Source organism: Erythrolamprus reginae, chromosome 2 (genome assembly GCF_031021105.1).
Source record: "Erythrolamprus reginae isolate rEryReg1 chromosome 2, rEryReg1.hap1, whole genome shotgun sequence".
In the NCBI taxonomy this organism is placed as follows: domain Eukaryota; kingdom Metazoa; phylum Chordata; class Lepidosauria; order Squamata; family Dipsadidae; genus Erythrolamprus; species Erythrolamprus reginae.
This window is the reverse complement of record NC_091951.1, coordinates 9,797,189-9,825,136: the sequence shown is the minus strand read 5'-3', so window position 1 is coordinate 9,825,136 and position 27,948 is coordinate 9,797,189. Positions and strand designations below refer to the sequence as shown.

Genomic DNA, 27,948 nt, shown 5'->3' with positions numbered 1-27,948 from the left:
TTTTAGAACAAAATGATTATGGTCATGGCATTTGGGGAAAATATCTAAGAATCAGTTGTTGGCCTATGTTTTAACAATGAGCTGTGCCTTTGTATTCATATCTGATCTTAACAAAATAATATAGCATTTGGGGATGAAAATGCAGCCCAGCAGGCCAGCACTGGAAGCCAAGATTGAGAAGATCTGAACAGCCACCATGTACTTCCCTTTGGTGCTCAGGTAGGCTGGCAGAAAGGAGATCCAGACACTGCAGAAGACCAGCATGCTGAAGGTAATCATCTTCGCTTCATTGAAGGCCCCAGGCAGATTCCGAGCCAGAAATGCTACCGTGAAGCAGATGACAGCCAGGAAACTCATGTAGCCAAGCGCAACATAAAACATGGCAAGAAATCCTTCATTACATTGAAGTACAATCTCTCCTGGTTGGGAGTGCATGTCAGAATCAGGAAATGGTGGGGAGACCACCAGCCAGATGCTACAGATGACTACTTGGACAGTGGAAGAGCAAAGAATGATATAGTTGGCCAAACGCTTCCCCAGCCATCTTCTCACCCTGTTTCCTGGCTTTGTGGCCAGGAAAGCTAGGACAACTGTGATAGTTTTGGCCAAGACAGAAGAGATGGCAACTGAGAAGATGATACTAAAGGCTGTTTGTCGGAGAAGGCAGGTAGCTTGGCTGGCCAATGAAAAAGAAAGAAGTCAAATAGGAAAACATAAGGGAGAACAAGATGATGTAGGAAAGGTCCCGGTTGTTGGCTTTGACGATGGCAGTTTCTCTGTATTTAACAAAGATTGCTAAAACAACAAGAGTGGTTAAGGTCAACAAGAGTGCAAGACAAGACAAGATGGTGCCAAGATTATTATTATAGCTCAGATAGGTTGCTCTTTTAGGGATACATTGATCTTGCACTTTATTTGGATGTTGATCATCTAGACATTTGGTACAATAATCTGCATCTGCAGAAAAGAAAAACAGCACCTATTATATTCAGCCAATATTTAATGTACTTTCTGTTTCAAAAAATGAAAAATTAAAGGTAAAATTTTATGGGCTCTGAAGTGGCATCTTTCTCCTTTTAAACAGCAGTGGGTGATGCTTATGATTCTGCTCAGTTCAGCCAGTTCATCATCTCTGATCTTTCTTCCTAATGCATTCCTTTTTAAGATGCATTATTTATTTTAAATGTATGATTTATTTTACAAACAGACTAAGAAACGATTAGTATTTTGGATGATAGGCTGCTTTGCTCTGTAGTCACCCACCTTCCTGAGAGGTGATGGTCCCATCTGCACAGGGAAAACAATCATAGCAGCAAATGGGTTTCCCTTCCTGACCCACTTTGAAAAATCCAGGCACACAACTTTTCACACACCTGGAAGGAGGTAGACTCTATGCAGAAAAATGGGGAACATAAAGGACTAAATCATCATCATCATCACCACCACCACCACCAAGCAAACAGGCAAATAAATTGTAAGGCAAAGTTGGCAAAGCCCTTATTGAGCAGTTTAGAGGAGGGGTGGAACTGCTGCTCCGCCGGCTACGGTAGATAACATCAAATAATATAGGAACCCCTGGTTAATGCTATACAGGACTCGCAGTTTTGGAGAGGTGAGCATTTGCTGCCTAGGAGGACGCTCGCCCCCTGCTCCCCCTGCGCTGTTTCTGCCCCTCTTTTACCCCAGAGCCGGCAGTTTGATCAGCTGGGCTCCGAAAATGGCGACTGCGGCGTTGTGACCTGGTTGAGCCGCCTGTCATCTGCAGCATTGAGACACACCGCCTGTTGCCTCCGTTTGCTGTTTATTTGTTTCGGAGGGACAGAGAGCAGTGAGAAGACAGAGCCCCAGAGGAAGACACTCCCTTATTTAATCTGGGGAGATTCTGATGCCCCCCCCCTTGCTCCGCAGCGTTTTGCAGGCTGCTTTCTTTTCGCAAGGGGGATATCACCAGGCAATCAGCTGGGGCTCGGATAATGGCGGCCCCCTGATGAGAACTGGAGCCGGCTGCCGCTTTGCCTGTCTACTTCCTGCTTACCATCGGCTGTTGTTCGCTGTTTCTTTTCCTTTCGCTGAGTCATCTGCTTGCTGCTGCTGCTACCTTAAGTGGCTGTAATATTATCGGAACTGAGCAAGCCAGCCGGATCCTCCCCATTGAACTGGATGGTCCTGAGAAGCCATGGCGCCAGATGGTGGGGGCGCCCGGTATCGGAGGGGCCATCGGAATAGGTGGACTTACAAGGAAGGACGAGACCGAGTCGGAGCCAGAGATTGAAACTCATTTTACTGAGCCCACATGGAGTCTGTACTAAAACCATGTAAGACTGTAGAGGGACTGGAGACTGGGAGCAGAGGAGGAAAAGTGATTGTGGATCCAGAGAAAGAACTGAGAGTGCCAGCCAGTGGCAGTGGCTGGCACCAAAGATCCCAAGATCTTGAAGAACAATATACGTGGACTTCTCCTTGGTCATTGAACTTTTTTCCCCAGAACTCACTCTTTAGAACTGGTGCTGTATTGCTGACCTGATGGAATATCATCTTAATTATTTCCTATATTTTTTGCACTCTATAACTTTAGCACTTTATAACTTTAACGATTTTTTAATAATTATATGTTATTCTATTAAGATCTTGAGAATAACTTAGTGTTAATTAGTATCCTATTTTAATGTAATTGATTTTTATATTGTTTTTTAATTGAATCTATATTGAATTTTTAATAATTAATAATTTAGCTAATTTCTTAGAAGGGTTTTTTAAAACTAATGAACTATTGGGGTGGGTATGATGATATGTATGAAATGAATTATTGTTATGGGTGGGCTGGGTGGGACTTTGGTATGGATGAAATAAATGGAAATGGTATGAATGATTTGATTAGCCTACTTGACACAGGAGAGGCAGGAGGGGAGGGGGCACCGATGTCTGAGGTGGTAGAGGGTCGGAATATTCCAGTCCTGCTGGGGAGAGGCAGATATGGCGGGGGCCACAGAGCTAGCCGTTCCAGGGGAACGAGAGACCGTTGCTTAATAACGATCCCTTGTTCCTGCTCTGTGAACCCAATCCTGGGTGCTGGTGATGAGTGTAATTCTGGCCCTGGGCTCAAGCTGCTGCTACTCAATGCCAGGTCGGTGGTAAATAAAGCTCTCCTCATCCGGGATCTGATCCTGGATGAGGAGGCCGACCTGGCATGTGTTACTGAAACCTGGCTGGGCCCAGAGGGAGGAGTTCCTCTCTCTGAAATCTGCCCAGCCGGGTTTCAGATATGGCATCAGCCTCGACCCCAGGGAAGGGGGGGAGGAGTGGCTATTATAGCCAGGGAGAGCCTTGGCTTGCGTAGACTCGTTGCTCCAGAGATTGCGGGCTGCGAGTCCCTCCTGGTGAAGTTGGACTTAGGGATCCAGGTGGGCTTGTTTCTCACGTACCTGCCTCCCAGCTGCGTGTCACAAGCCCTGCCTGTGCTACTCGAGGAGGTAGCCGGGTTGGCGGTGGGGTTCCCCAGACTTATTGTCTTGGGGGACTTTAACCTGCCATCACTCGGTGAAACCTCTGGACTGGCACAGGAGTTCATGGCCACCATGACAGCCATGGACCTGACCCAAGTAGTACAGGGTCCGACTCATGAGGGGGGGCATGCACCCGACATGGTATTCCTCTCTGAGCAACTGAGTAATGGTCTGAGACTAAGGGGCTTAGAAGTGTTGCCTTTGTCATGGTCAGACCATTTTCTACTGCGGCTTGACTTCCTGGCTCCAATCCTTCCCCGCAGGGAGGCGGAACCGATTAAGCTGTTCCGCCCCAGACGCCTGATGGATCCAGAGGGCTTTCAGAAGGCGCTTGGGGTTATTCCAGATACACTCGTACACAGTTCGGCAGAGTCTCTGGCTGAGGCCTGGAACAAGGCTGCAGCGGATGCTCTTGACCGAATTGCGCTGTTGCGACCTCTCCGCGGCACTAGACCCCGTAGAGCTCCATGGTTCAACGAGGAGCTCCGGGAGTTGAAACGCCAGAAGAGACGTCTAGAGAAGCGATGGAGGAAGAGTAAGTCCGAATCTGATCGAACACTTGTAAGAGCACATGTTAAGACTTACAAAGTGGCGCTCAAGGCGGCAAGATGCGCGTATCATTCCGCCTTGATTGCATCAGCGGAATCCCGCCTGGCCGCTCTGTTTAGGGTGACCCGCTCCCTTCTTAATCAGGGGGGAGTTGGGGAGCCCTTGCAGAGTAGTGCCGAGGATTTTAACACGTTTTTCGCTGATAAAATCGCTCGGATCCGAGCGGACCTCGACTCCAATTGGAATACAGAGTCGACTGACAACGAGTTAGTTGAGGTGACTGGGGCACGTACTTGTCCATCTGTCTGGGAAGAGTTTGATCTGGTGACACCTGATGAAGTGGACAAGGCCATTAGAGCTGTGAGTTCCGCCACCTGTTTACTGGATCCGTGTCCCTCCTGGCTGGTATCGGCCAGCAGGGAGGTGACACGGAGCTGGGTCCAGGAGATTGTCAATGCTTCTTTGGGGAGGGGGTCCTTCCCAGATCCCTACAAGGAGGCACTTGTGCGCCCCCTCCTCAAGAAGCCTTCCCTGGACCCAGCCATTCTCAACAACTATCGACCAGTCTCCAACCTTCCCTTTATGGGGAAGGTTGTTGAGAAGGTGGTGGCACTCCAGCTCCAGCGGTCCTTGGAAGAAGCCAATTATCTAGGTCCTCAGCAGTCAGGATTCAGGCCCGGCTACAGCACGGAAACTGCTTTGGTCGCGCTGATGGATGATCTCTGGCGGGCCCGGGACAGGGGTTTATCCTCTGTCCTGGTGCTTCTTGACCTCTCAGCGGCTTTCGATACCATCGACCATGGTATCCTTCTGCGCCGGCTGGAGGGGTTGGGAGTGGGAGGCACTGTCCTTCAGTGGTTCTCTTCCTACCTCTCTGGTCGGTCGCAGTTGGTGTTAGTGGGGGGTCAGAGGTCGACCTCTAGGTTACTCCCTTGTGGGGTGCCTCAGGGGTCGGTCCTCTCCCCCCTACTATTTAATATCTACATGAAACCGCTGGGTGAGATCATCCAAGGGCATGGGGTGAGGTATCATCAGTATGCAGATGATACCCAGCTTTACATCTCCACCCCTTGTCCAGTCGGCGAAGCAGTGGAAGTGATGTGCCGGTGCCTGGAGGCTGTTGGGGTCTGGATGGGTGTCAACAGACTCAAGCTCAACCCGGATAAGACGGAGTGGCTGTGGTTTTGCCTCCCAAGGACAATTCCATCTGTCCGTCCATCACCCTGGGGGAGGAGTCACTAACCCCCTCAGAGAGGGTTCGCAACTTGGGCGTCCTCCTCGATCCACAGCTCACATTAGAGAAACATCTTTCAGCTGTGGCGAGGGGGGCGTTTGCCCAGGTTCGCCTGGTGCACCAGTTGCGGCCCTATTTGGACCGGGAGTCACTGCGCACAGTCACTCATGCCCTCATCACCTCGAGGCTCGACTACTGTAATGCTCTCTACAAGGGGCTACCTTTGAAAAGTGTTTAGAAACTTCAGATCGTGCAGAATGCAGCTGCGAGAGCTATCATGGGCTTTCCTAAATTTGCCCATGTCACACCAACACTCCGCAGTCTGCATTGGTTGCCGATCAGTTTCCGGTCACAATTCAAAGTGTTGGTTATGACCTATAAAGCCCTTCATGGCACTGGACCAGAATATCTCCGGGACCGCCTTCTGCCGCACGAATCCCAGCGACCAGTTAGGTCCCACAGAGTTGGCCTTCTCCGGGTCCCGTCAACTAAACAATGTCGGTTGGCGGGACCCAGGAGAAGAGCCTTCTCTGTGGCGGCCCCGACCCTTTGGAACCAACTCCCCCCAGATATCAGAGTTGCCCCCACCCTCCTAGCCTTTCGTAAGCTCCTTAAAACCCACCTCTGTCATCAGGCATGGGGGAATTGACATGTTCCTTCCCCCTAGGCTTATAAAATTTATGCATGGTACGCTAGTGTGTATGATTGGTTTTTAACTTGTGGTGTTTTTAAATTAATTTAAATATTGGATTTGTCTTACATTGTATTGCTATTGCTGTGAGCCGCCCCGAGTCTGCGGAGAGGGGCGGCATACAAATCTGATTAAACTAAACTAAACTAAACTAGATCCAGACCAATAATTTAATTTCACTCAGGTCATTAATTAATTAATTGATTTATTAATTCTTTTATGATGCCCCTCTCTGAGGACTCGAGGCAGCTTTCAATATATAATAAAGCAATATGAAACATCTTAATCCAATTAATTAAATTTGAGATCTAAAACCCCCAAAACCATAAAAACAGTCATTTCATTCAATCAACTTTCTCTCAACACATTCATTGGCCAGGGGGCAAGAATCTAATGGCCCCAAACCTGGCAGCATAAATGAGTCTGACCGGATTCAGTACAAATCTCTGGGGGGAGCTGATTTCAGAGGGCTGAGTCCCCCACAGAGAAGGCTCTTCCCCTAGGCCTTGCCAAATGTCATTCTCTAGTTAATTGGACCTGGAGAAGGTCGACTCTGTGGGACCTGACCGGTCGCTGGGATTCATGCAGCAGAAGGCGGTCCTGTAGGTATTCTGGCCCAATGCCATGTAGGGCTTTATAGGTCATAATCAACACTTTGAATTGAGTCTGGAAACCAATTGGTAGCCAATGCAGACCGTGGAGTATTGGAGAAATATGTACATGTCTGGGCAAGCCCATAACTGCTCATGCAGCTGTGTTCTGCACATTTTGTGGTTTCCAAACACTCTTCAAAGGTAAGCCCATGTAGACAGCATTGCAGAGAGGAGGTGAATATCCTGAGATTATGCTTTTAGTGAGATCAAAGAGATGGAGTCTAGGAGAATTTCTTCTTTTTTCATTTTTAGATTTTGGAATGGTTTTCAGTGGGGGATCTTTGACTTGTCTCTGTTGGCCTTGGAGAGAAATGGTAAAATGGAGCTTTTCCTGGCATCCTTCAACATTTCAGGAATTGTTTGTTGTCTTAGAAACATAGAAGATTGACGGCAGAAAAAGACCTCATGGTCCATCTAGTCTGCCCTTATACTATTTCCTGTTTTTTATCTTAGGATGGATATATGTTTATCCCAAGCATGTTTATTCGGTTACTGTGGATTTACCAACCACGTCTGCTGGAAGTTTGTCCCGAGCCTCTACTACTCTTTCAGTAATATAATATTTTCTGACGTTGCTTCTGATCTTTCCCCCAACTAACTTCAGATTGTGCCCCCTTGTTCTTGTGTTCACATTCCTATTAAAAACACTTCCCTCCTGAACTTTATTTAACCCTTTAACATATTTAAATGTTTTGATCATGTCCCCCCTTTCCCTTCTGTCCTCCAGACTATACAGATTGAGTTCATGGAGTCTTTCCCGATAAGTTTTATGTTTAAGACCTTCCACCATTTTTGTAGCCCGTCTTTGGACCCGTTCAATTTTATCAATATCTTTTTGTAGGTGAGGTCTCCAGAACTGAACACAGTATTCCAAATGTGGTCTCACCAGCGTTCTTCACAGCGGGCTCACAATCTTCCTTTTCCTGTTTGTCATACCTCTAGCTATGCAGCCAAGCAATCTACTCGCTTTCCCTAGTGCCTGACTGCACTGCTCGCCAATTTTGAAATGATCAGAAATCACTACCCCTAAATCCTTCTCTTCTGAAGTTTTTGCTAACACAGAACTGCCAATACAATACTCAGATTGAGGATTCCTTTTCCCCACCGGAATTATTTTACATTTCGAAACATTAAACTGCAGTTTCCATTGCTTTGACCACTTATCTAGTAAAGCTAAATCATTTGCCATATTACAGACACCTCCAGGAATATCAACCCTATTGCACACTTTAGAGTCATCGGCAAATAGGCAAACTTTCCCTACCAAACCTTCCACTATGTCACTCACAAACATATTAAAAAGAATAGGACCCAAAACAGACCCTTGTGGCACACCGCTTGTAACCAGGCTCTGCTCAGAATACTTGCCATGAACAACAATCCTCTGATATCTACGCTTCAGCCAGCTGCAAATCCACTGAAATATCCAGGGATTAATTACAATCTTCACTAATTTATCTACCAAGTCTTTATGTGGAACCATATCAAAGGCTTTGCTGAAGTCCAGATAGGCAATATCATAGAAACATAGAAACATAGAAACATAGAAGACTGACGGCAGAAAAAGACCCCATGGTCCATCTAGTCTGCCCTTTTACTATTTCCTGTATTTTATCTTACAATGGATATATGTTTATCCCAGGCATGTTTAAATTCGGTTACTGTGGATTTACCAACCACGTCTGCTGGAAGTTTGTTCCAAGGATCTACTACTCTTTCAGTAAAATAATACTTTCTCATGTTGCCTTTGATCTTTCCCCCAACTAACTTCAGATTGTGTCCCCTTGTTCTTGTGTTCACTTTCCTGTTAAAAACACTTCCCTCCTGAACCCTATTTAACCCTTTAACATATTTAAATGTTTCGATCATGTCCCCCCTTTTCCTTCTGTCTTCCAGACTATACAGATTGAGTTCATTCAGTCTTTCCTGATACGTTTTATACTTCAGACCTTCCACCATTCTTGTAGCCCGTCTTTGGACCCGTTCAATTTTGTCAATATCTTTTTGTAGGTGAGGTCTCCAGAACTGAACACAGTACTCCAAATGTGGTCTCACCAGCGCTCTATATAAGGGGATCACAATCTCCCTCTTCCTGCTTGTTATACCTCTAGCTATGCAGCCAAGCATCCTACTTGCCTTTCCTACTGCCCGACCACACTGCTCACCCATTTTGAGACTGTCAGAAATCACTACCCCTAAATCCTTCTCTTCTGAAGTTTTTGCTAACACAGAACTGCCGATGCAATACTCAGATTTAGGATTCCTTTTCCCCAAGTGCATTATTTTACATTTGGAAACATTAAACTGCAGTTTCCATTGCTTTGACCATTTATCTAGTAACGCTAAATCATTTACCATATTACAGACCCCTCCAGGAATATCAACCCTATTGCACACTTTAGAGTCATCGGCAAATAGGCAAACCTTCCCTACCAAACCTTCCCCTATGTCACTCACAAACATATTAAAAAGAATAGGACCCAGGACAGACCCTTGTGGCACACCGCTTGTAACCTGTCTCTGCTCAGAATACTCGCCATTAACAATAACTCTCTGATGTCTATGCTTCAGCCAGCTTGAAATCCACTGAACTATCCAGGGATTAAGTCCAATCTTCACTAATTTATCTATCAGCTCTTTATGTGGAACCGTATCAAAGGCTTTGCTGAAGTCCAGATAGGCAATATCCACAGCGCCACCTTCATCCAAAACCTTTGTGATATAGTCAAAACAATCAATGAGATTAGTCTGACATGATTTGCCCTCAGTAAAGCCATGCTGGTTTGGGTCCAATAAGTTATTATTTTTTAGATGCTGGTTTATCCTCTTTTTGAGCAGAGTCTCCATTATTTTAACTATAACTGATGTCAGGCTAACTGGCCTGTAGTTTTCAGCTTCTTCTCTACTGCCCTTCTTGTGGATAGGCACAACAGTGGCCATTCTCCAATCATCAGGAACACCTCCTGTTAAAAGGGATTGGTTAAACAAATCAGTCAGGTGGGTAGCAATCACAAATCTGAGTTCTTTAAAAACTCTGGGGTGGATGCCATCTGGACCCATTGCCTTATTTATCTTTAATTGTTCAAGTTCTTCTAAGACATCGGCCTCTGAGATCACTGGAGCTGAATCCCTACCACTAGAAGCAGTGCTCTACCTATCCATAATATTATATTTTAAGCTGCCTTCTGAGAAAACTGAATAGAAGTAGCTATTCAAATGGTCAGTGATCTCCTTATTCCCATCAATGTATGTATTATCTCCAGTACGAAGCATTATGATGCTGCAGGTTTTTTTTCTTTCTATCACTAATATATATGAAGAAGGTTTTAGCTCCCTTCTTTACAGATTTGGTGATTTCTTCCTCTTTTGAGGCTTTAGCAGCATACATTATCTGTTTTGCCTCCTTCTGTCTCATTTTATACACCTCTCTGTCAGCAATACTTCCAGGTTCTTTATACCTCCTATAGACAGACTTTTTTTCATTGACTATAGCCCTTACATCATTATTAAACTACAGTGGTTTTTTCTTCCTTGTACCTTTAGTTATTTGCTTTACATAGAGTTCCATGGCTGTTAAGATGGCCTTTTAAAATACAGTCCAGTGGATGCTCGCTCCTGCCGTTTTATCCCTTCCCTTTAATTCATTATTTAAATATCCCCCCATTTCATTGAAATTTGTTTTTCTGAAATCCAATACTTTGGTTGTAGTATAGAATTGCTCACAATCAATTTTTACATCAAACCACAAACATAAGTGGTCACTGCAACCTAAATTTTCTCCCACCTTAACCTCTGAAAGCCAATTCCACTTTGTAAAAACTAAAACTAGAATATTCTCCCTTCTAGTTGGTGTCTTAACCACCTGTGTCAGAGCTTCTCCTGTAAAGGCCTCTGCTATATTCTTACTTTTGCATGCAAGGGCACTAGGGATATTCCAGTCAACGTCAGACATGTTTAAATCACCCATAACCACAATATCTCCCTTTACTGCCATTTGGGTAATTTTATCCACCACCTTGTTTTCACAATCCTCAGTTTGCCCTGGAGACCTATAGATAACCCCAATTCTAATGTCAGAACCCTCTTTAGTTTGCATGCAAACCCAGAGAGTCTCCAGCTCTTTACATGTATTTTGAATTAGTGTTGCTTTTAAACTTTGCTTAAGATAAATGGCCACTCCACCTCCCCTTCACTCTACTCTATCATTCCCATACAATGTATATCCCGGTATGGATATTTCCCATTCATTAGACTCCTGAAATCATGCCTCAGTTATGTCAACCAGATCCAGATTATCTGTAGATATTATGGCCATTAACTCACAGAGCTTGTTGCTCAAGCTTCGAGCATTCATGCACATTACTTGAAGAACATTATTTTCATTATTAGTTTGCCCCTTATCATCAACAACTACATGCTTTATTTTTGTGCACGCTTTATTTTTTGAAAAGCTATGTGATTATGGTGGTCCAAAATTAAATACCCAAATACACAAACAGAGCAACAACAACAATATTAAATAGTCCATGTCTTCCTGTGAATCTTCTACCTCAATTTTTGCTGTTTTTCCCCTATTGCTCATTTTTATTTTGCAGGAATTAAGACTGAATAGCTTTTCCCATGCATTTCTGTAAAATATGACAACAATGGAAAGTATTATACAAATAAAATGAAGTGGACAAGGCCATTGGAGCTGTGAGTTCCGCCACCTATTTGCTGGATCCGTGTCCCTCCTGGCTGGTTTTGGCCAGCAGGGAGGTGACACGGAGCTGGGTCCAGAAGATTGTCAATGCTTCTCTGGGGAGGGGGTCCTTCCCGGATACCTACAAGGAGGCACGTGCGCCCCCTCCTCAAGAAGCCTTCCCTGGACCCAGCCATTCTTAACAACTATTGCCCAGTCTCCAACCTTCCCTTCATGGGGAAGGTTGTTAAGAAGGTGGTGGCGTTCCAACTCCAGCGGTCCTTGGAAGAAGCCGATTATCTAGGTCCTCAACAGTCAGGATTCAGGCCCGGCTACAGCACAGAAACTGCTTTGGTGGCTCTGATAGATGATCTCTGGTGGGCCCGTGACATGGGTTTAACCTCTGTCCTGGTGCTCCTTGACCTTTCAGCGGCTTTCAATACCATCGACCATGGTATCCTTCTGCACCGGCTGGAGGGGTTGGGAGTGGGAGGCACTGTTCTTCAGTGGTTCTCCTCCTACCTCTCCGGTCGGTCGCAGTCGGTGTTAGTGGGGGGTCAAAGGTCAACCTCTAGGTTGCTCCCTTGTAGGGTACCTCAGGAGTCGGTCCTCTCCCCCCTACTATTTAATATCTACATGAAACCGCTGGGTGAGATCATCCAAGGGCATGGGGTGAGGTATCATCAATATGCAGATGATGCCCAGCTTTACATCTCCACCCCTTGTCCAGTCAGTGAAGCAGTGGAAGTGATGTGCCGGTGCCTGGAGGCTGTTGGGGTCTGGATGGGTGTCAACAGACTCAAACTCAACCCTGATAAGGCGGAGTGGCTGTGAGCTTTGCCTCCCAAGGACAATTCCATCTGTCCATCCATTGCCTTTTGTAAGCTCCTTAAAACCCACCTCTGCTGTCAGGCATGGGGGAACTGAGATATTCTTTCCCCCTAGGCTTCTACAATTTATGCATGGTATGTTTGTATGTATGATTAGTTTTATAACAAGGGTTTTTAGCTGTCTTAGTATTGGATTGTCACATGCTGTTTTTATCACTGTTGTTAGCCGCCCCGAGTCCACGGAGAGGGGCGTCATACAAATCCAATCAATCAATCAATCAATCAATCAATCAATGCATGCATGCATGCATTGTTTGAACATGAAATCCAAAGCAGAGCTCCTGAATCAATTGAAGAATGGAAAAATAGAAGGTTGCAGTTTATAAGACATTCTCTGTGACTACTACACAAAATTTAGCTTCACAAAATTTGACAAAGTTGACTGAGAAAGTGTTAAAGTATGATGATATTGAAGGGGAGAAACAGGACTGCAGTTAATGCATGCCCCTACATTCTTAAACCATTGGGACATCTTGATCATATCCTGGTCAATGAAAAACTTGGCATCCTGGGATTTGTGTCTTGCATAGCTCCCAAATTTCACTCTGACCACGGAATGGTTGGGGCATTGAAACCACTTCACAATGTCAAAGTCAGCTGCCAGCTCTCCGTTTTTGCCCAGATACAGCCAATCCATAGAACGATTGTAGAACTGGGGATGTTGCAGGAAAGGGTGAAACTGAAATGATAAGAACATCCATATGACCCAGGTAACTCTACAACCTTTTGAAAGAGCAATTTGTCAAAGCTCTGACTACTGAACTCAAGCAAACCAGAACCCTGAGACCTGGCTCCTTCTCAAAGGTTTTGTTCTACTTGGCTTTTGTAGACCCAAGAAACAGACACCCCACAAAGAAAAAAGCCTCTTTGTTTTACACCTTTTCCCAATCTTATCTGTTTCCAGTGAAATGACATTGGTTCTCATGAGAAAGCATTTTGTTGTGTTTACTAATGCATTCCAAACTTTTTCTCTTATATGTTGGATAGGGTTAGGAAGGAATAAAAAATGAAAAAAAAATAGGGGCGAGTACAAGTGCACTAGAGTGCCTTCCGTCCCCTGTCCTATTGCTCTCCTATATCTTTTATACCTTTCTTCTATTCTTATATCTCTTCTTCTATTCTTTCATTGATATGTTCTATTACTATATCTTCTTTTCTATTATTTCTTAGATATATTTTACTATGAGTATCTCCTCTATAACCTTCATCATGTATTTTATTATGTGTATATAGATATATACCCACTAAAACCCTCATTGTGTATTGGACAAAATAAATAAATAAAATAAATAAAATAATAATTTACAAAATTCAAAAAAAGATGGCGGCGCCCACAAACCTGCATTGACCAATCTGGCTCAATGGTGTCATTGTGACATCACCAGTGCGACACTACCAGTTTGGGTGAAATGATCTGAACCATGAGGAACCCACCCCTGACTAGGAGTGACGCAATAGCAGTCTTCCTATATTGGAGGTGATATCACAGAGAAGAATAGCAATAGCAAAGGTAATAGCAGCAGTACATAGATTTATGTACCACTTCACAATGCTTTACAGCCCTCTTTAAGCAGTTTACAAAGTCAGCATATTGCCCCCAACAATCTGAGTCCTCATTTTACCCACCACGGAAGGATGGAAGGCTGACTTCACCTTGAGCCTGGTGAGATTCGAAATTGCAAAGGCAACAGAAGTCAACCTATATATTTTTAAAGTATCTGAGGGTAGGACAAGAAACAACTCATGGAAAGTTACCCAGAAGAGATCCAACCTAGAACTATGGGGCAATTTTCTAACAAAGAAGAACAATTAACCAGTAGAAGGACTTGCCTCCAGAAGTTGTGGGTACTTTGTCAACGGAAGCTTTTAAGAAGAGATTGCTCGGGCATTTGTCTGTCATGATAGAGGGTCTCCTGTATAAGTAGACAGTTGGACTAAAAGTCCTATAAGGTTCCTTGCAACTTTTTTCTGAATAACATTTTCCAATTGTCTTTTACCAGCCTAATGTTTTCCCTTCCCAACATTCTCCTATCTTAGAATAGAATAATAAAGTTGGAAGGGATCTTGGAGGTCTTCTAGTCCAAATCCTTGCTTAGACAGGAAACCTTACACCACTTCAGAAAAAGGGTTATCTAACATCTTCTTAAAAACTTCCAGTGTTGGAGCATTCACAACTTCTGGAGGTAAGCTCTTCCGTGGATTATTTATTTGGTCAGGAAACTTCTCCTTACTTCTAAGTTGCTTCAATCCTTGATTAGTTTCCAGCGATTGCTTCTTATTCTACCATCAGGTGCTTTGGAGAATAGCTTTGCTCCCTTTTCCTTGTGGCAACCCCTGAGATATTGGAACATTGCTATCATGTCTCCCCTGGTCCTTCTTTTCATTAAACTAGCCATGCCCAGTTCCTGCAACCGTTCTTCATATGTTTAAGCCTTCAGTCCCCTAATCATCTTTGTTGCTCTTCTTTGCACCAATATCCTTTTTGCATCGTGGTGACCAAAACTGAATGTAGTATTCAAGTGTGGCTTTACCAAGGCCTTATAAAGTGGTATTATCACTTCATATGATCTTGATTCTATCCCTCTGCTGCACACCGCTGGCTCATATTTAAATGATTGTCCACTAGAACTTCAAGGCCCCTCTCACAGTTAGTACTGTTGAGCAAGGTACCACATATACTATATCTGTGCATTTTGTTTCTTTCGCCTAAATGTAAAATCTTTTTTTCACCATTGAATTTCATTTTGTTAGATAGTGCCCATCCTATCCTATGAATAGTATATTTAAGATATAAAAGTCTTCTCTTAGATGCATCAGCGGTGGGTTTTGGTTACCTTCCCTACCAGTTCGCATCACGATGGAAGTACATGTTTTGCGCATGTCACTTCCTGGGAGTGACTCTCTGCAGGTGCCCTGAAGCCTTTTGCATACAGAGAGGGATTTTGGGGAATCCACGATGACCAGAGGACCAGTTCAGGAGCGTGGATCGCTGGTCATCACTTCTGGTTTGGTGAGTGAGTGTAAATTTCCGCTACCGGTTCTAAAAAAACCAGTCCAAACTGGTAGTAACCCACCACTGTATACTTAGGAGTATCTTATGAAAAGAACCATGCTTCTGTTCTCCATGTGCTAAATTTCTCCCTAAAATGATTTATAAATCATTTTAACTGGAAATATTTTAAGCAGATGTCCAAAGATATTTCACCAGAAGAGCCCTTCGCTCCTCCACTCGAAACAGAATATCCTATGAAAATAGACTAACAATCCTGGGTCTAGAAAGCCTAGAACTACGGCGCCTAAAACACGATACGAGTATTGCCCACAAGATCATATGCTACAACGTCCTACCGGTCAATGACTACTTCAGCTTCAACCGCAATAACACAAGAGCACGCAACAGATTCAAACTTAATATGAACCACTCCAAACTTGACTGTAAAAAATATGATTTCAACAATCGAGTTATCGAAGCATGGAACTCATTACCGGACTCAATTGTGTCAACCCCTCACCCCCAACATTTCTCCCTTAGACTCTCCACGATTGACCTCTCCAGGTTCCTAAGAAGGAAGGGACGTACATAAGTGCACTGGTGTGCCTTTCGTCCCCTGTCCAATTGTCTTTCCTTTCTTTCACCTATCATATATATTTTCTTTCTTTCATATATCCTCTCCTCTAAGTTCACTTTTACCCTTATATCTATTACCACATGTCTATTTTTCTTCCTATGTATTTGTGTATTGGACAAATGAATAAATAAATAAAATAAAATAAAAAGGATATACCTGCCAAGATTGTAGCCTTTCTACTTCAAAGGTCTTTCCCCATTGCTCGGGCTTCCTTCTCTTCCCTCTGGAGATAAAGGCCAAATTTAGGGCTCGTGTAATAGCCCAAATAGTGTTATATATGTGATAGTTGTCAAGAGACAGGGTGCCTTCAATCTTCTCCTGTGGTAGACCTTCCATGTTTTCATTCTCTTTGCATCTTGACCAGCTTTTAATGGAGATGGACATCTTTTTAAATGTACAGGGAAAGACTTTTTTACCAAACTCAAAATGGAAGAAAATAAGAGAGAAAGGCTGTCCTGTTTTATCTGTTTCTTCACCTGGATGGACATAGAGAAAATGCTGTGAACACGTCGGAAGTTTGGAAAATAGAGGTTATATGTGAGATCCCACATAGCTGTTACAATCCAGATTTTTCCTATGGTAGATTTTATTAACAACTGCAAAAGGTGGTCAATGAATGTCATTCCATAGAAATAGTGATTTGGCAATGCAGAATCTGAATAGTAAATAAATACATTGACTTGTTTCCATTTCTGATAGAAATCACTTGAAAGAGTATATTGATTGGTATTGATTCCTGATAGGCTTTGTGAGAAAAGAGCACAAATGCCATTTTGGACTAATAAAGGTCTTAATGTTTTCATGAATGTTTCTCCATTGTCAGATTCTGGAGCAACAAGACCCACTGAGGTCCACCTGAAGAACTGGATCATTTTAACAATGCCTGCATATTGGATTCATTCCTTTGGGAGCATCCGATAGAAAAAAGGAAACTGGGTTTTATCATCCAGATCATCTGAAACAAAAGCATAAGAGACCTAGAGAAAATGGAAGGAATTGGTAAAGACCAGTGAAATATTGAAAAGAAATATTGACTGAAGTATGCAAAAAACCTCCTGGAGGCTCGAGGAAAGTCTCCGGAGTCCAGGGAGGACAAAAACACCCCCCTCTGCTGTAGTGCAGGAGGCCAACTAGGCTATGCCCGCCCTAGCCAGGTCTACTCAGCAATTCAGTGGAGAAACCCTTGCTCAGTGAAGGGCTACCAACATTTTTACTACCACATTGTGGGTGTGACTTATACAGGACACCCTGCATTTTCTTTCAGTGCAAATTGGGTGCTCTGGGGTGGAGCTCCATTTTCGCTAACCCACTGCATTCCCCCCCCTGTCTGGGCTGTAGCCCACCCCTGCCTTTGCTAAAATGTTTGAAGCCTACCCCCTGAATAGAAGTTCAACAACAGTGATGTTTGACTGAAATGAAGTTTGACTGACATTATTATTATTATTATTATTATTATTATTATTATTATTATTATGTCAGTACAATACAGCAAACGAGATCACTATGCTGGATTTCGTATTTCATCACCAGTCGGGCACTTCCCAAGCACCTAGGATAGCGTGATGTAGCAGCAAATTATGTTTGCCGATCCCAGTAAAGTGGCCTTTTGCAATTGACAGATGGAGATTTTGTCAATTCCGATGGTCAATTCCGATTATTATTATTATTATTATTATTATTATTATTATTATTAATTAAATTTGTATGCCGCTCTTCTCCGTAGACTCAGGGTGGCTCACAGCAGTAATAGAAAAACAATACACAATAAAAATCTAATAATTAAAACTAAAAACCCATAATTTTTTAAAAAAAAACACGCACACAACATACCATACATAAACAATATAGGCCTGGGGAAGTTATCTCAATTCCCCCATGCCTGACGACAGAGGTGGGTTTTAAGGAGCTTACGAAAGGCGAGGAGGGTGGGGGCAATTCTGATCTCTGGAGGGAGTTGGTTCCAGAGAGTCGGGACCACCACAGAGAAGGCTTTTCCCCGGGGTCCCGCCAAATGACATTGTTTAGTTGACGGGACCCGGAGAAGGCCAACTCTGTGGGACCTCACTGGTCGCTGGGATTCGTGCGGCAGAAGGCGGTCCCGGAGATATTCTGGTCCAATGCAAGGAGACCCCTGTAAGGTTATTGTTACAGCAATTTATCAAGGAATTTTATATCTCTAGTCAGTAGTAAACATCTTCATCTTTCTTTGGAACATTCTTGGATATTCTAGGACAGAATCTGATCACAAAACACAACTTTCTCTGCTTACCTGTGGGATTTTGTAGATGCTGACCATGGTTGCAATATGGCGGGAAAGGTCAGAATTGGTCCCTTCAAGGACAGCCAGAAGATTTTTCCACCTTCCACATTTGTAATTTGGAACATTTGCCTCCCCACCTGAAAGCAGGTCTAGCAAGGCTTCAGCATTCATCTCTGCATTGAAGTGATTGTCGTAGACATAGTAGCCCAGAGTGATGTTGGGTAGGATCAGAAGATTCTGGTTGATCTCACGGATGGCAATCAAGAAGGACAGGAGGTATTTGAGCTCACCAGTGTTAGACCTGAAAAACAGGTGATAAACTATTATCCCAAATGTAATTGCAATATTTCATTCACTCCTTGCTTCCTTACTAATATTAGTAGACAGGAGCAGCAAATCTTAATTCAGGGAGTAATGAATTGATATGATGGCATAGCCATAAGTGGAACAGGATGGAAAAATATTCAGGATTGGAGGAGAGGCCACAAATGTGGATGCAACACATGAGAAAAAGAAGCGAGGAGAGATTTAATTAATTAATTAAGGGACTGGAGGCTAAAACATATGAAGAATGGCTGCAGGAATTGGGTATGTCTAGTTTAATGAAAAGAAGGAATAGGGGAGATATGATAGCAGTGTTCCAGTATAGAAACATAGAATCATAGAAGACTGACGGCAGAAAAAGACCTCATGATTCATCTAGTCTGCCCTTATACTATTTCCTGTATTTTTATCTTAGGATGGATATATGTTTATCCCAGGCATGTTTAAATTCAGTTACTGTGGATTTACCAACGACGTCTGCTGGAAGTTTGTTCAAAGGGTCTACTACTCTTTCAGTAAAATAATATTTTCTCATGTTGCTTTTGATCTTTCCCCCAAGGGGTTGCCACAAAGAAGAGGGAATTAATCTATTCTCCAAAGTACCTGAGGGTAGATCAAGAAGCAAAGGGTGAAAACTAATCAAGCAGAGAAACAACTTAGAACTAAAGAGAAATTTCCTGACAGTTAGAACAATTAATCACTGGAATAAATTGCCTCCAGAAGTTGTCAATGCTCCAACACTGGAAGTTTTTAAGAAGATGTTGGTTAACCATTTGTCTTAAGTGATGCAGGGTTTCCTAAGCAGGGGGTTGGACTAGAAGACCTCTAAGGTATCTTCCAACTTTGTTGTTATTTTAATTAAACAAAAAAAACACTTCATAAAAATCACCATATCAATCCTTCTAATAATTATGAATTTGGACTTTTGAAATTTGGAAACCAGCCTTAAACAACTGAGACTGCCAACCCTCGAGATAGTGTAGTCGCTAGAACAGCGAAAATCGGCTGTCTAGTGGCTTGAAAACTTCGCCCCCTGTGAGAAGAGGGTGAAGAGAGTAGCTGGGCAAGGGTAGAGCCCCTTTTGACCCCCCAGGGAATTTTTCGGGGGAGGTAAGAGGGAGGCTCCCTGTTGTGCCTGGCGAAAGCTCCGCTTCCGAGGTGTTTCTGCTGAATCAAAGCAGACCGAAGTGACACGACCACCCCTGCAAGTTTGTAACAACTAAGGCTTTTGGAAGAATATTGCTGCAGGCAGAGTGAATTGCGAGGAAAAAGGAAAAAAAATAGCAAGTATCGTCTTTTTTTCCAACTCTATTAAAATTCTCTTCTGAGCTCAGCGGAAGTAAAGCGGCTCTGAAAATGGTGCTGTGCTAGGCAGAAACGAAAGTGAAAAGTGAAAGTTTGAGCGAGAGTGATCGTTAGCGATCGTTAGAGATTGTAAATTCGAGCCGGCTCAAAGACTTTTCTTGTTTACTTTAAATGGACTTCCCTTGTAAACTTAACAATTAGTCTTCTGGAAGGGAGGGAAAAAGAAGGAAAGAAAAAGTGGGGATAAAGTATTTAAGAAAGAATATTAAGAAGAGAGGATAGACAAATTGATTTGGAAATGGCTTCTAAACAACAGCCCAAAGCACCATTCCTAGATCCACCAGCCACAACTATACAGGAGCTGCACCAGGCATTACAAATGGGATTTAGAAAACAATCAGAAGAGTTAGATGGAAAAATTCAGAAAATGGAGGAGAAATGGGAGGAAAAAGTTGATGGTGTGATGGAAACAATTCAACATCAACATGAGGCGATGAGGGAGGATATTGTTTTAGCATTTCAAGGGATACTGTTACAAATACAAGAAATCGAACAAGTTAATTTACAGCTGGAAAATAAAATGGAGGAGGTACAAGAGAAGATAGAAATATCAGATGCTGAATGTGTAATGATGCAATATAGATCTATGGAAGGGGCTATCAGAATAAGAGGTCTGAGAGAAAATGAAGGAGAAGATTTAAGACAAATTTTTGCAGATGCCCTGGAGAAATTTCTAGAGGATAAAGATGTTGACTGGGCTTGGAATATTGATAAAATTTACCGTGTGAACTCATGGATTGCCAGACAAAGGAAATTACCAAGAGATGTTGTTATATATTTTGTTACAAGAGGTGCAAGAAACAGAGTTATACAACACTCATTCCAAAACAAACTTCAAGTTCTAGGGCAAGAAGTTGCTGTACTGAAAGAAATCCCTCCTAAGATGTTAAAAGCAAGGAAGGACTATTCTTTTCTGGTTTCTGAGCTAAAAATGCGACAAGTACAATATAGATGGGATGTCCCACATGGATTAATAGTTACATACAAGGGAGAAAGGCATCGTCTTAATACAGTAGTGAAAGCAAGAGATTTTTATGAAAAAAATTTAAAGGCACGTCAGGAACAAGCAATAGCACCAATGAAGGAGCAGGCACAGGAAGGAGCGATGGCTATACAAGAAGGCTCAATACAACCACCAGAAGAGATAACAGTTCGGGGTAAAACCCAGAAACAACTAAAACCACAAGACCAGAGGCAAACACGCGCAGTAGCAAGGCGTAGAGAGCAAGAGACCAAGTTACCCTTGATGACATATGCCCAAGTGGTGGATGGAACGAAAGCAGTGGGAGGAGCCAGATCTAAAACGACTCCAGCGGACCTGGAGGCAGTGCTCCAGAGGCTTTCGGGTGCCAAAGATGGCAATTAAATTTTTGACATGGAATGTTAATGGTTTAAACTCACCGCAAAAAAGAAGAAAAGTATTTCATTATTTGAAACAATTTAAAAATGATATAATATGCTTGCAGGAGACTCACATAAGACTGGAAGATCAAAAGTTTTTACAGAACGCAAAATTAGGGACACCATATATTGCATCGGCCCCGGAAAAAAAGAATGGAATTGTTGTATATGTAAGACCTGATCTTAAAGTTAAAGTGATAGAAGCTGATAATCTGGGCAGATATATAATAATTGACTTAACAATAGAGACAAAGAATTTTATGGTAGTTGGAATATACGCACCTAACCAACAGCAAGGAAAATTTTATGAGTTATTACACAAAAAATTAATAAACTTGGATCGTAAATCATATATAGTGATGGGAGATTGGAATGGAGTAATTGATGTTAAAATAGACAAGAAGGGCCCTTCTAAAAATATTCAAAATAAGGCTAAGCTCCCTAAATCGTTTTTTGATATGATGGATGATATAGAATTAAGAGACTTATGGAGAGAAAGGAATGATAAAGAACAAGATTTTACTTTTTTCTCAGATAAGCATCACTCATTTTCAAGAATTGACTTTATACTAATGACAAATGATTTTTGTTCTAGGGTTAAGAAGATAAAGATTTGCCCAAGAACGCTGTCAGACCATAGTCCAGTATGGATGGAGTTGGAAACGGGAGAGAAACCTAGGAGAACGTGGCGTCTAAATGAAAATTTATTTAGATATGATAGGAATGTTTCGGAATGTAAAAAGCTGATGAAGGAATTCTTTACCTTAAATATGCAAAAGGAAACAACGATAGATATGGTCTGGGACGCAAGTAAAGCCTTTATGAGGGGGGTATTAATAAACCAGAATAATGTTTATAGACGGAAACAGAAACAAAAAAAAGAGGAATTGGAAAAAGAAATTAAAAAGAAAGAACAAGAACTGATATATAACCCAGAAGATAAGAAAATTAGAGAAATAATTACATTATTAAGATCACAATTTAACATGTTGGTTTCAGACCAAGTAGCTACTAACTTGCAATATGCAAAACATAATAATTTTTGTAATGCCAATAAACCTGGTAGATGGTTAGTATATATGTTAAGGAAAAGCAAAAAACGCGAACAATAGATAAGGTATTATATAAAGGTAAAGAGGTATTTCAACAGGATTTGATTAAAAAGGCTTTTATAGATTTTTATAGAGATTTGTACACAAAAGACAAAATACAAGGTACTGACATAGATAGATATTTAGATAAGGAGTGCATTCTTAAAATCCCCGAAGCACAAAAAGAGAAATTAAACTCATATATAACTAAAGATGAGATTTTACTGGCAATTAAACAGCTAAAAATAGGTAAAGCTCCAGGCACGGATGGTTTGACAGCAGTGTATTATAAGAGCCTTCAGGATGAGATAGTGGAACCACTTAAAGAATTATTCAATAAAATACTAGAAGGAAATAGGGCCCCTCCATCATGGAAAACAACTTTTATTTTTTTAATTCCAAAAGAAGATCAAGATCACACTCAGCCTAAGAATTATAGACCTATATCACTGCTTAATATAGATTATAAAATTTTTACAAAAATTTTAGCTAACAGACTGATGCCAATCATGCAACAGATAATACATAAAGATCAAACAGGTTTTATACAAGGTAGACAGATGAGAGACAATGTTAGACAAATTGTGAATATATTGGAGTATCTTAGGAGAGATATTCAGACTCCGGCGGTGCTAATGTTTTTAGATGCCGAGAAAGCGTTTGACAGATTGAATTGGCAATTTTTGGAAAAGATACTTCAAAAAATGCAAATGGGAGAACATTTTACTCAGTCTATTAAAGCAATATATAGAGAACAAACTGCACGGATAATAATTAATGGGAATTTAACAGAATCTTTTCAAATTGGTAAAGGTACAAGGCAGGGTTGCCCATTATCACCATTATTGTTTATATTGTCTTTGGAAATGTTGTTAAATAAAATACGTAAAGTAGAGGAAATAAGGGGGGTTAAAGTTAAGCATCATGATTATAGAGTGCGTGCATTTGCAGATGATGTGGTGGTAACATTAACACAGCCTCTACAATCTACTAAGGTATTAATGGAAATTATCAAGGAGTATGGAAAAGTATCGGGTTTTAAAATTAATGTGGGGAAAACCAAGATGATAATAAATATGACAGGGAATCCAAAAGATGGTTTGGTAAAGGCAACTGGATGTGAGATTGTGAAAAAAGTAAAATACCTGGGGGTTTATATTTCAGCAGAGAATGGAAAATTATATAAGCATAACTATGAAACTTTATGGTCCAAGATACAGATAGAGATGGATAAATGGAAAAAATTGCAATTATCACTGTTGGGGAGGATAGCGGTAATCAAAATGAATGTTTTACCTAAATTTTTGTTTTTGTTTCAAATGATTCCAATACTTAAAAATGATTCAAAATTGTCGGAATGGCAGAGAGGAATTAATAAATATGTATGGCAAGGGAAAAAACCAAGAGTAAAAATGAAAATAATGCAGGATATAAGAGAAAGAGGTGGTTTAAAATTGCCTAATTTGAAATTGTATTATGATGCAACAGTTTTGGTAACTATAAGTGATTGGGTAAACTTAACTAATGAAATGATATTGAATATAGAAGGGTATGAATTGTTATATGGCTGGCATGCATATTTGGTTTATAATCAAAAGGTGGACAGGACTTTCAAGAGCCATGTACTAAGGAATGCTCTGTTGCGTGTCTGGAGAAAATATCAAGGGATAATGGATTATAAAGTACCTATATGGGTGGCGCCCAGACACGCAATAGAGAATACTAGTACAGAACAAAGGCAAGATGTTGTAACATATAAGGAATTACTGAAATTAAACGAAGGAGTATTACAATTAAAATCTTTGAATGATTTAAAAGAAGGATTAGTGCAAACATGGTTTCAATACGCACAGTTGAATGATAGATGGCAAAAGGATCAAAGACTTGGTATGGAACAACAGGAAGGACAATTAATAAAACAAATTAAGGACCAAGGTCCAATGCACATAAAAAGAATATATAACATACTTATAGAAAAAGACTCTGAAACAGAACTAATTAAGGATTGTATGATAAAATGGTCACAGAATTTTGAGGAAACGATTACATTAGATACATGGGAAGTAATTTGGGTAAGAAATGTTAAATTCACACAAGCTCAAAATTTGAGAGAAAACTTTTATAAAATGCTTTATAGATGGCACTTGGACCCTAAAAAGTTGGCTAGTATGTATCCTGATATACAGCCTAAATGCTGGCGATGTGATTGTATGGCCGCTACTTATTTTCATGTGTGGTGGACATGTGTAAAAGTAAAAGCATTTTGGATAAAAATATGATGGATTATGCAAAATGTTCTTAAGAAAAAACTGAAGTTTATACCACAGTTGTTCTTATTAGGTATTACCACAGACTGTACAAGTATAGAGACTAAATTGATACTGAATCTAATAACAGCAGCGAGACTCTTGATCGCCCAATATTGGAAGAAGGAAGAGTTACCCACACTTCAAGAATGGACATTAAAGGTCATGAATCTAGCAGAGATGGCGAAGATATCGGCCTACATGAAGGATCACTCGAATGAAAAATATATATTGGACTGGAAAAAATGGATTGATTATATTCAAATTAAATATCACTCAAAAAAACTTCAAATAGTATATGAATAGTTTAGGATTTTTTTGTAGTATAAAGAGCCTAAATGGATTTGGGTGTGAAAGTAGTAGAGTTAGGGAGAGATAATAGTTAATATAGAATTTAAGTATGTATGATTTTGATTTTGAGGGAATTGAAAATTTGATTTCACTCTGGGAAGTTCGAGGAGGGGGGGAGGTTGGGGGGGGAAAGAGATTAGTGTAATTGTTATGGGGGAAAACTTATACATATCTTTTTGATTTATTTTATGTTTCTTATATAACCTTGAGTGGTCGTGGTTTGTAATATGAGAAATAATGTTTGAAAAGTTTCCCATTATTTCAGTTTGTATAACTTTGATAAAAACTAATAAAACTTTTTTTCAAAAAAAAAAAAAAGAGAAGATGGTGTAGCTAAAGCTCCAACAGTCCTTGGAAGAAGCCGATTATTTAGGCCTTCAACAGTAAGGATTCAGGCCCAGCTAGAGCACAGAAACTGCTTTGGTCATGCTGATGAATGATCTCTGGCGGGCCCGAGACAGGGGCTTGTCCTGTGTCCTGGTGCTTCTTGACCTCTCAGCAGCTTTTGATACTATCGACCATGGTATCCTTCTGCACCGGCTGGAGGGGTTGGGAGTGGCAGGCACTATTCTTCAGTGGTTCTCCTCCTACCTCTCTGGTCGGTCGCAGTCAGTGTTAGTGGGGGGTCAGAGGTCAACCTCTAGTTATCTCCCTTGTGGGGTGCCTAAGGGTCAGTCATCTACCCCTGCTATTTAACATCTACAGGAAACCACTGGGTGAGATCATCCAGGGGCATGGGTTGAGGTCATCAGTATGCTGATGATACCCAGCTGTACATCTCCACCCCATGTCTAGTCAGCGAAGCAGTGGAAGTGATGTGCCAGAGGCTGGAGGCTGTTGGGGTCTAGATGGGTGTCAACAGGCTCAAACTCAACTCTGACAAGACGGAGTGGCTGTGGGTTTTGCTGCCCAAGGAATCTGCCCATCCATTACCCTAGGGGGGGAATTATGTACCCCCTTGGAGAGTGTCCACAACTTGGGCGTTCTCCTCGATTCACAGCTAACATTAGAACACCATCTTTCAGCTGTGGTGAGGAGGGTGTTCACCCAGGTTCACTGTTTGCTTGAAACTGAAAGGTACGAAACTTTAACTTTGCGACTTGATGATTGCTTGTACTACTGAGAACTGTTTATAATTATAGAAATGTTGTGTGTTTCTAATCTTAGAGTAAAAGGCCACAATGACATATTGTGTATATTGATCTTACAATAAAAGAGTAAGAGAAAATATTTTCCCCCAACAGACAAAATAAAAAGGAACCAGTGCACAAACAGCTGGGCATTTTTTCTTCATTATATAATTGCTGTAGCCTTTCACATTAGCATTAATAAACAAGGCTCATTTTGGCCTGGGAACCTCAGAGGGCATTGCTAGTTGTCTTCTAACATGACCAAAGTAGTTATAGTGAATATTTGTGTGTGTGTAGGACGGCGTTCCACCCCGTGGTGGTTCCTGCCCATCCCTAGGCACCACTGAAGGTCTGCAGAGTCTGTAAGATCCTCTCCCCAAAATGGCTTTCACGCTTGCTTCTCCGGCCAACAAAGCCGGCTGACCGGGAAAGCACATTTGAAAAGCACGCATTTAAAAAGCACGCTGCTTTCCCTGGCAGCCAGCTTTGTTGGCCGGAGAAGCAAGCGATCCGGGACTGCGCGGCTTTGTGGAGAGTCAAAATCCCAATGAAGCTTCTTTTTTCTTCAGTAGTTGGTAAGGAGGCGAAGAAGAGGCCAAACTGATTTTGCGAGGGGGAGGAAAAAAAAGCCCCAGAAAGGAGTAGCCGCCTTTTCACCAAGCAAACTTGCTGCGGCATGCTTGGTTCTCCCCTCCTGCCTTCCGCCAAGTTGGATCTCTTTTCTTTTTTCCCCTTCTCCCCTCTTTGGAGGCGCAGATTTTTTTCTTTCCCCTCTTCCCAGTCAGCAGGTGCATGTGTAGATAAGTCCAACCACTTCCACCCCACCACCTGTGGGGCCGGGGGCTGGGCGCCGTGGAGGGTGAAGGGTTGGACATGGCTGCTGCCTCTTAGCTGGAGAGCCATACGGGGGCGGAGGCGACAGCAAAGTCCGGTGCTTTCCGCTCTCTCTCTCTTTCTCTCTCAGCGCAGCTTAGAGGTAACAGTGCCCGGGGACAGCAGCAGAGCTTGGAGGCTGCAGCAACACAGCACCGAGAAGGACCACCTGTTGGTCCCTTGAAGCCGCCACTGCCTCCGTTCAGGTGAATTCAGGGGGTTAGCTGGAGAGCCGGACGGGGGCAGAGGCGACAGCGAAGTCTGGTGCTGGGGCCATGTGGAGCCGCTCATCCAGGGAGCCGTGGACTGGCAAGCCGCCCTCCGCTCTCTCTCTGTTTCTCTCTGTTGCCGGCATGGTGTATGAGAGAGAGAGAAAAAAAGGGGAGAGAGAAAGAAAGAAAGAAAGAAAGAAAGAGAGAGAGAAAGTGAGAGAGAAACAAAGCAAGAGAGAGAGAAAGAGGGAGAGATAGAGGGGGAGAGATAGAAATAGAGTAAGAGAGAGAGAAAGAAAGCAAGAGAGAGGGAGAGAGAGAGAGAGGGGAGAGATAGAAATAGAGTGAGAGAGAGAAAGAAAGCAAGAGAGAGAAAAAGAGGGAGAGAGAAAGGAAGAGGGAGAGATAGAAAGGGAAAGAAAGAAGAAAGAAAGAAAAAAGAAAGAAAGAAAGAAAGAGGGAGATAGAGGGAGAGGGAGAGAGAGAAAGAGAGATACAAAGAGGGAAAGAGAAAGCGAATGAGTGAAAGAAAGAAAGTGAGAGAGAATGAGAAGAGAGAGAGAAAGAGAGAGAGGGACAGAGAAAGAAAGAGAGAGCGAGAAAGAGGGAGAGATAGAGAGGAAGAGAAAAGGGGGATAGATGGAAAGAGTGAGAGAGAGAAAGAGAAAAATGAGAAAATGAAGAGAAAACTAGGGAGAGGAAAATGAAACAAATGAGAGAGAAGAAAAGAGAGAGGGAAGACAGAAGTGGAGAGGAAGGAGTGAGGGAGGGAGGGAAGGAAGGAAGGAGAAATGGAGGGAGTTTG

General features: G+C 42.2%; 1 pseudogene; it reads right to left on the bottom strand.

Moving 5' to 3' along the window:
- Positions 1-63: 63 nt before the first annotated feature.
- On the bottom strand, positions 64-26,961 carry LOC139159125 (vomeronasal type-2 receptor 26-like; annotated as a pseudogene).
- Positions 26,962-27,948: the final 987 nt, after the last annotated feature.